Consider the following 9,698-nt stretch of genomic DNA (forward strand, 5'->3'; position numbering starts at 1 on the left):
TGAACAGGACCCCGTGGTGTTGCCTCTGGATGAACAGGACCCCGATGGATCGAGCCGGTGGGGGCTGGATGAACAGGACCCCGTGGAGGGCTGGATGAACAGGACCACCCCGTGGAGGGCAGGATGAACAGTAGATGGTGGAGGGCAGGATGAACAGTAGCCCATGGAGGGGTGGTTGAACAGGAGCCTGTGGAGAGGGCTGGTTGAACAGTAGCCGGTGGAGTAGCGCGCGGTGGAGGCTGGATGAACAGGAGCCCGTGGATGAACAGTCGCAGGTGGAGGCTGGAGGAGGTCGACGGTGGATGAACAGTAGCTCGTGGAGGCTGGAGGGGGTCGACGGTGGAGATGAATAGTATCCCGTGGAATCCTGTTTTGCGGTACGCCACACCCCTCCCGATGAACAGGACCCCCGTTTCGACCGTAGCGCTCCAACACAAGTCTGTTTCATCCGTTTTGCGGTACGCCACACCGCTCCCAATCAACAGGACCCCCGTTTCGACCATAGGAGGTCCGTTTCCTCCGTTTTGCGGCACGCCAGACCCCTCCTGATGAACAGGATCCCGTTTCGCACGTGGCCGGTCGAACACAAGGCTGTTTCCTCAATTCTGCGGTACGCCAGGCCTCGTTTCCATCGCCTGTTCCGTCCAAGCCCTCCCGATGAACACGACGCATTCCGTTGCCTCCCCATGAACACGACTCATTCCGTTGCCTCCCCATGAACACGACGACGACGCCGTTTCTCCATTCCGACCCAGCCATGTACACGAGCCCTGGTCGTACGTATGCGCGAGTAGGCGTTCGAGACCCCACCCGTATGTAGACATACGTGGCCGTATTTTCTTTCTTGCACCCTGGCCGCTGTATGTATGTGTACATGCTACATGCGCGCCTCTACTACGACACATGCGCGCCTCTACATCAACCAGTATATATGTACGTACACGTTCGCGACTAGAATGACAACGCTACGTATGCTTCGACCAGGTGGGTCCTGATTGTCAGGCACTTCCTTGCGTGCGAAGATGTTGCTGGTGGGTCCCAGCAGTCAGGGGGCGAAATACGGTGGCCTGTCTGGTGGGTCCCCACTGTCAGGAGGAGGAATAATTATTTTGCATGTAATAAGGAGGCACTTCCTTGCTGTGGCCGTGGACCCAGCTGTTAGCCTCTCCACGTACAGTCCACGTCCGATGGAAGCCATTCCTTGACCACGTTGACCACGCCGCGCCGAGAGCACCAGGGCAGTGGACGACGGCGAGGCCTAGGAAGGGGATGACGTGGAGCCGAGGAAGACGTGACAGTGGATGCCCATGCGTGGAGGAGTACGAGGGTTCACTGGTTCACTGCGGTTCGTGTGCAGCACCAGAACCTTTTTTGCTGCCCGTCTGCCGGCCGTTGACCATCACCGGCAAGGTATTGCCGGTCTTGTGCCACATCGCGTGCATGCCGCACTCTGACTGTATCTTGCGATGTGTCCACACACCCCTTTTGAATGCCCTGGAATTGCATGGAAGAAATGCTTCCTTAGGCCACTCAGTGTGATACCTGCAGTATTGTGGAATACAGGTTTTAGTGTACCTAGTTTGCATTTTCATAACATCTTTGGCATGTTGCAGTCACTTGTTTCACTTTTTATTAACTGTCAAATTGTAATTGCTTCACCAGGTCTATGTCTAAAAATAAAAATAGAGCTATAAACAAAGGAATATGTTTGTGCAAGTAGACGGCCGATCGGTGTCTTACCTGGAAGTTTCTCAGGTTGGGTGTAACATATGCCGTGCTCGCTGTCGATGGTTGGTATGAACAAATCGATGAGAGACTGAAATCTCGCGCTGTCAGCACTCACTTTGGCCTCAAGGTGCTTGATCAGCTCCTGATCTGTGGGATCGAACTTGACGCCAGCCGGCAGCACGGGCCAATCCTTCTTCGACTTGCATCGGTAATTCCAGTTATATGTGTTTTAAGTGAATGATGAAAGATTTCGACAGATAAGTGGTACTCCAAATCTGAAGTCCAGAATACCCGAACACGCCGCCGGGATTCTTGTGTCACCTCACTGCTCAGCGTGTTGTCATGTCAATTCAATGTGTGGACATGATGAATAATTTGATCGATGTATACTAGTACTGCTACTGTACTACTTACTACTTGTATTTAGTGTCACAATTTATACATAGGTTTAACTAACAAGTACGCACTTGAAGCCTAACTGATATATATATATATATATATATATATATATATATATGGCTTCTGCACAGCATCTCCATCATCATTATTAGTACATCCTACGCAGGTGAGTTAGGATGCACTTGATCCCAGGAAGGTATCTATCCTTCAAACTAGAGGAGTGCTTCAAACTAACAACAATACATAATATCCAACAAAAGAGGGTCGTGCTACAGCAGCAGAATACATGGCTTAGTCTAGATATCAGCACGAATCAAGTTGTGCATATTTGCTGTTGGCATGAACCACATCGCCGCATGTCGGGTTTGCAAAAGCCATCCATCGCGTGGAAGCTTGATGCCTTTCACACACTGAAGATTATCTGGCAACAAGCTGTGTCGACGAATCTCTGGACATGGTGATTCATGAAACCCATGGTATGATGTGTAAACACAGCCCCCCTCGTGAATGGAAGTTGCATAGCACAGTAATCATCGCCGGTGATATGATTGATGATTGGTTGGATGATCGGATAATTGAGCCCGAGGAACAAGGAGTGGTTGCCGAGGCTGCAAACCCGCCTCCAGTTGAATACGCCTGGCCCAACGGAGCTGGGATCTTTCTCGAACACGAAGCATCCATAGCCATCAATGTCAGGAACGCCCCACGCATCGTACTGCATGTGGTTTGATGTAATGGTTTGGTCAATTTGGTACGTGCGAATGAGCATCAAATGACCGTCGTCAGCTGAACGAGCGATAAACCATCGCCCATCGACTGGTATGATTCCAGTTCCTGGAATCATGAAGGCCAGCGCATTTGCGTCTGCTGCAACAATTCAAATTGGAGACCAAAAGGACAAAAATAAACAATCATGTTCAGAGTATGTATGGAATTAAGACTATTATAAAACTGACACATATCATAGACAGAGAATAGCAATGCCGTGGTCATAATCATACCCCAAGTTAAAAAAATAAGCCAATGGCTTTCATATTCTAGCAATATGTCATGGTTCAAACATCATGTAACAATGAGAGGAAAACAACTATGACAGCGCCTACTCATATTCTACCATAGCACTTCCTACTAGTGTTCTCATATCAACTCTAAGCAATAACATGCGTTGTTATAAAAATCTTGTAAACAAGAGTAACATATAGTAATCATGATGTTATGCTCATAATATGTATTCTAACAATCATTAGATGCCAATTGTTCTGATATCAACTCTAACAATAACATGTGTGGTCATAAAAATCTAGGAAATGAGAGGAACATATAGCAATGATGTGGTTATAGATATGATATGCATTCTAAATTTGTAACAAATGAACAGGCGGTCGTATTCATAAGGTAAAGATGAGATGAGATAGAACAATTACACGACGATAGATTCCACCAATATAGGTAGCCAATATGTGCGTCGACCATGTAAATGATGCCATCGTGCACTATAGCATCAGACAGAAATGTTTCCTCAACAGGATTGATGATGAGCCATAACCATGTATGGCGATCGGATTTCAGATAGACTAATCCCTTGTTGAACAAGGCAATGAGCTTGTAATCCATGTAGTCTTCTGATGGTGTGGGCACTTCGCAGATTACAACTTTCTGCAAACAGAGGTCGAGCCAAAAGCTTGACGCGTCTCGTGCGTAGTAGGCAGGAGTGTCCGGCGGGCCGCGAGGCTCATTGGCGGCGGTATCCAACAATGGAAGGGTGATCTCTCACTGGGTGTAGATATCCACGAGACGCCACGGACTACCGGTGTGGTGGATGAGGACGATCCAGTTGGCCTTCATGCCCGCCCAGTAGTGGTCGCGCATGAAGGACAGGTGGATGGGTAGTGGTAGCATGTCGAGGGGCACCACGGCAACCTCCGTAGGATCATCAACTTGGTGTTTGGGCCACCTGCGAGGATCGGGCATCAGCAAGCAGGGTGTCTTGAAAAGAGCCGGGAGGTTGCAGACGAGTATATGGTACAAAGACACCGAGCATGCGGCCAGACGGACGGTGCTGAGTAGGTCCATACGACTACAGATCTGCTCCAATAGAACATCGGGGAGGGAATTCCAATCGCGGCTCTGCGTGTCAGTCGGTTCTGCCATTGGGGTTTTTGGTGCCTGCGAGCCAGCGGGGAAGTGGATTCGGGCGGGCGAGCGAAGAAGCTTCTCCTCGTGTGGCCGAGCAGTGAGCGGGGGGATATGGTACGCGCGAGCTACCAAGGAAGATGGCGCGGGCGGGCGAGCAGTGAGCGGGGGTAAATGGTGTGCGGCCGACGATGGGGAAGAGAGGAGGAAGAAGAAGAGAGGAGGAACAAGAAGAGACTAGTTGAATAGTTCTCTCTAACCGAGATGGGGAATAAATGGATCGCGATGACTTCCTTTCTACAGTATCCCTATGCCTCTACGCTCACTTCATTCATTTTGCTCCGTACCTAGTCACTTGTTGAAATCTGTAGAAAGAGAAATACTCCGTATTTGGGAACAGAGGGAGGCTTTTACTCCATACTATTTGGGAACAGAGGGAGTATCATCATATGGAGGGAACATAGGAAGCTTGAAATATGAACATGTCAATGGGAGGGAGTAAGCCCCATGCATGCATGATGCATGCATGCATGCAACATGCAACACTCACACGTACACATGGACGCACACAACACTCACGCACCCATGCGGCACACAGCACACGATGCAACACACATGCTCACGCTCAAGTGCTCAACCTACTCCCTACGTCCGTGAAAGACTGTACATTTAGAGATTTACACATTGACCAGGGCATAATTAACACCCAAAAGTAGCAGACTTATGTGTGCATGCGACCATTGAGATAAGAAGATTAAATGAAGGCCGTTGCATGCTGTAATTAAGGATAGACATGTAGCCTATACCTACAGCACAAGTTGGTGCATTAGTCAATCAATATCGATTTAGATTAAAGGCTAAACACATTGGAAGTGTAGATGTACATCATGTAGTACACTCTTTGTTGGAAGACCGAGGGAGGACACGTGCATGCACTCACATAAACAGCCAGGGCGGTTCGCACACAAGGGTTGGACTCGTGTCGCGCCTGCGTAAAGTTTTGTTTAACTGATTTCTTTGCTCCGCCAACTGACAGGTGGGACCCAGAAACCAGGTGACAATTTAACCAGTCAACAAAGTGCCACGTCGACTATGTGGCCGGTCAGTAGGGTGCAATACGGTGCTCTACGATGAGCTAGTGATCGCATAATTGCCGCAAAACTATATATAGTGACCGTAAAGAGCGTACGGTTACATACGTTGACCGCCAGTGTATTTTTCTCGTTTCGAATTAATCCATATTAATCGGAAAGGACACAGTATGGACTACTACTAGTAGTACTAGTACTGCTTTGATGTGTCCCGTCAACTCGCTGAACGAGGAGAAGCTTGCTTACTATGCCTCTCCCTCGCCCACACGTGCGGTGGTTCGCAGGACGAGGAGAGGGTTTTGACTACAGCGCCCTCTCCCTCTCCCTCGCCCTCGCCCTCGCAGTGGACGTGCAGCAGTTCAATCGGTGTCAGATTGCCAGAAGCATATTGTACTGTAGTATCATCATTGTTGGACCTTCCGAAGAGCCGAAGAGCCAAGTGCAAGGTTCACACGAGTACGAACTGTTAAACCTCCCGAAGAGGCAAAGAGCCAAGCACAAGGTTTTATAGGAGTTGTCGTCCTAGTAGGAGTGTACTAGTACAACTATAGCGAACGATGCTACTGTATGATGTCGCCATGTCACGTATATCCAAAGTTGTGCCACCTTTTTTTCTCAAAGAGCATGTTGGATCCCGTGCAACAACCACAAAAGTTGCACGTACACATAACACATTTACTAGTAATAAATTCTAAAGGACAAATGCCAATATGCCACACAAGTTCATCTCCAACCCATGTGATAAATTTGTGCACGACTAGTCTACATATATTCACAGCGCTACCGTTCACAATTACCATACTCCACTTACACGTTATAGATGGGCTACATGTCCTCCTCCAGGTTCCAGTCCCAGGTGTTCTTCATGGATGGCACGATCCATAGCGGTGGGCAACGGGAATCATTGTCGCAGCTTTCTAGTCCGGTTCGACACGACGGAGACTCATCCAAGCTGAAGCGGCATAAATCAGGGATAGCGTGTCCCAGCATGTCGTTCATCCGGCGGTGCGCACTGAAGACACAACCATGCTTCATGAACGGCAGGCCTTCCGTGTCGTGCACGGAAGGTGGCATCCGCTTCACAATGGGGTAGCTATCCCTGATGAAAAGTGAGTACTCTCCACGAGTGTTCCTCGGCACCCACGTAGCATCACGGGGGTCGAACTCGGCGCCGTTCATGTGGTACACGCGGCATCCCAGATCTGGACACATGGTGACGTACATAGTCAAGGACCATGCATAATAATGTTGTGCTCAAATGTGGCAGTCAGTAATACTGTGCAGCAAATAGTACTACTCCGGTATAGAGGAAGTAAAATAACTGGCTTATTATATATAGCCACTCTTGGCTACATGGATGACATAGTAAGACATGGAAAAACAAAAATGGTGGCAGCTAGTGGGTTCAAGTCTTCAAGGGCCTAGCTAGCTATACACGTCCTCCAAGGTAAAAAGTACTCCTACTAGTACTACAAAGTATACTACTAGTACAACAATGAAAGAGAAGGCGAGAGGGTTAAAAATGGAATACCTGGGTAGATGGTGATGGTCCGATCGTGGTAGATTATGTGACCATGTTGCACATCAGTGGTACCATGGGTAACGACTGCTAAGATAGTTGATCCCAATATGCCAAAGTCAGCTACAAGGTTCCAGGTTAGACCGAATCGCGGATGCCAATGCACATCCAGGATCGACGATCTTATTTTGATCGGGGGATGACTGGTCCCTGCAAAATAATGGAGTACTGTTAGGGATGCAAATGATGGTTTGTGCATTCCATTTGTAATCTCCTGTACCGTAGGATGTCAACCAGATGAAATAAGTCCCCTAGCTTGTCACCGCGAAGATGCGACCTAGATGGCGCACGGCGTCTTCGAACGGGTAGGGGTACAAATCTGCCGCCGCCAACATGTGCCAGCCTCTGCCGTTACTGCCTCTTGCATTGATGGCAATCCTTATGTTGAACACCGCGATGAGATAGTAATCGTCGTAGCCGCGTCGCTTTGTCGGCGGGTCCGCAATTGCTATATTCTTCAATCTCATGTAGGCATCATCATACGTATTCTTGCCCAGCCAGTCCGGAAGGCCGATCCCAATGGCGGAGAAGGGGTCTACCAGAATGACCGCACCGCTGTGGATGTTGTGCAAAATGATGGTGGTATCCGACCGGAGGTATGCAAGCCAATATTCGTTGGCATCGACCCAGACCTATATATAAGACGGTGGGTAGCGCAGAAATTACGGGATGGAAATGGAATAACTAAGTACTACATGATCAAACTCCATTACTGGCCTGCTCATCGGATAAAATCCGACTACCTCTCAACGTCGGCAACTCTAGCGGAGTCAACATGCAACCATGGCTAGGGAGCGGTGGACTGTTCGAAGGAGTGTCCCATAGAAGAACCTTCTCCTCGAGGATGCATGGAAGACCAACAAGCATGGCCTGTTTAAGCAGCGTCTTGAAAAAGTTGGTGCAGGAAGCACCGAGTCTTGCGGCGGTGAGGACGTCGGAGCGGCGTGTGATTTCTCCCATAGGATCGTCATCCAAGGTCTCCCAGCCCCGACGAGAAGGAGAACCGCCTGGCGAATCCATGGGAGCAGCGACGAACTGCCTTCTCTTCGGGGGGAGGAGAACTGGTGAGGAGGAGATAAGAGCGTAGTAACCGCAGGGCCTCGTCCCTTCCAACTGTAGACCGTTCCTCAGCGAAGGGATGAGGCTATTATTTACTACTAGTACTCCCTCCGATTCTTTTTACTCTGCGCATAAGAGCAGACCCGGATACCAAGGCAGGGGCTTGCCGCATGCTTTCTGGACAGAAATACCCCTGGCGCATGGATGGGAGGAGTTAGCAGCTATAAATGCCCCATGCATCCCATTGGCTGTCTGCCCGCATTCTCCTCTCTCTGCATGCTGCATGGATGTCTCCCTCTCTCTCACATGATTATATGCGGTGGCGCTGGCCTATGAGAAGCTCGTGTGGAGATAGCAATCTTCTCTCCAGAAGAGATTTTTTTGAAAGAAAGGGATTATGGAACGTTATGGGATTGCATTATACTGTAAATAATAGCACTAGTAAGAAATTTTTGGCACTAGGTAGTAGTTTTTGGCGTGGATTAAGAAATTTTGGGTATGTTTTTGCCATTTTTTGTACACGCCAACTAGTGTCAAAAAACGTCTTACATTATGTGACGGAGGAGTATGTACTCGTACTATAGCAGTACTAGTACTACTTTTCTCAACTAGTAGTGCGATGTACTGTACTTCTAGTCTAGTCTAGTATAGTGCACCAGTTTTGAACTCCTGAATCTCAGGGCCAAGGAGCTACAGTTGGAAGTGGAGGGTACTACTGTTCTCTAGAACCATCCGCTGTACTATCAATGTAGGGGAAGTACACCTGCGTAGTGGTCTAGTGGGTACTCTCGGTGCTCTATTCAGCCGCTCCTCTCACGTAGCTGGCCTACTCAGCCGCTCCTCTCACGCACACACTAGCAGCCTATTTATCAGCAACGGTTACTGCGGGGGCAGAACATTTGAGTTATTTGATACAACGAGACTAGGCTTTTCGCTTCCATTTATGGAGGTGTAATGGATCTCGTAGAACTTTGTTAGTAGTTCCTTCTTTATGAATGAGATGAAGCAAAGCTTTTGCCTTCGTTTCAAAAAAAAACACGGCAAGAGGAATTTCTTTTATAGTAGAGCCGATAATGGCGTGAAGTCCATGCATGCAACGCCACAAGCTACAGACTAGTAGTAGAGCACTTTACGTACAGAGCCATATTGCACAGTTCCCAATGCCCTGCCAGGCTTTTCCGGCTCCTCGGGCTTAATTGGGAGGCGCTAGTTTAAATATGCTACTAGCTGGAAGCCGCAAGCGAGGTGCGGCTAGGGCGAGCACGCGAGCCACGGAATGCTGGGAAGGAAAACCCGTTCACGTGTCTAGGCTGTCCAGTGCACCCAGATTGTGGGGCCGCATGTCCGTTTGACTTCAAAACTCAAACTACCCATGTAAAATATTGGCTCGCAGCGAAGTGTAGTAGTACTATTTTTTAAAAAAAGGCCGCCGTACGTTCGGCCGGGATCGAACCCACAAAACGAGGTATACACTCCCACGACCACTAGTAGTACTCGTTGGAGTACAATGCAACCTAGAATCGCCTTTTGTCACTAGTAGTATGTACATTGTTCCTTACAAGAAACCCCTAAGAGCATGGTTAATAGTATAGCTAGCTGCTGGCTATAAGCCAGTGCCATGTCATCTACAGCCCATCTTATAGCCAACATGTAGTAGTAGTTTATTTCTTATAGCCCGCTGACTCAGCTCTATTGTACTTGCTCTAATA

The sequence above is a fragment of the Triticum aestivum genome, chromosome 1A (genome assembly GCF_018294505.1).
Source record: "Triticum aestivum cultivar Chinese Spring chromosome 1A, IWGSC CS RefSeq v2.1, whole genome shotgun sequence".
NCBI lineage: Eukaryota > Viridiplantae > Streptophyta > Magnoliopsida > Poales > Poaceae > Triticum > Triticum aestivum.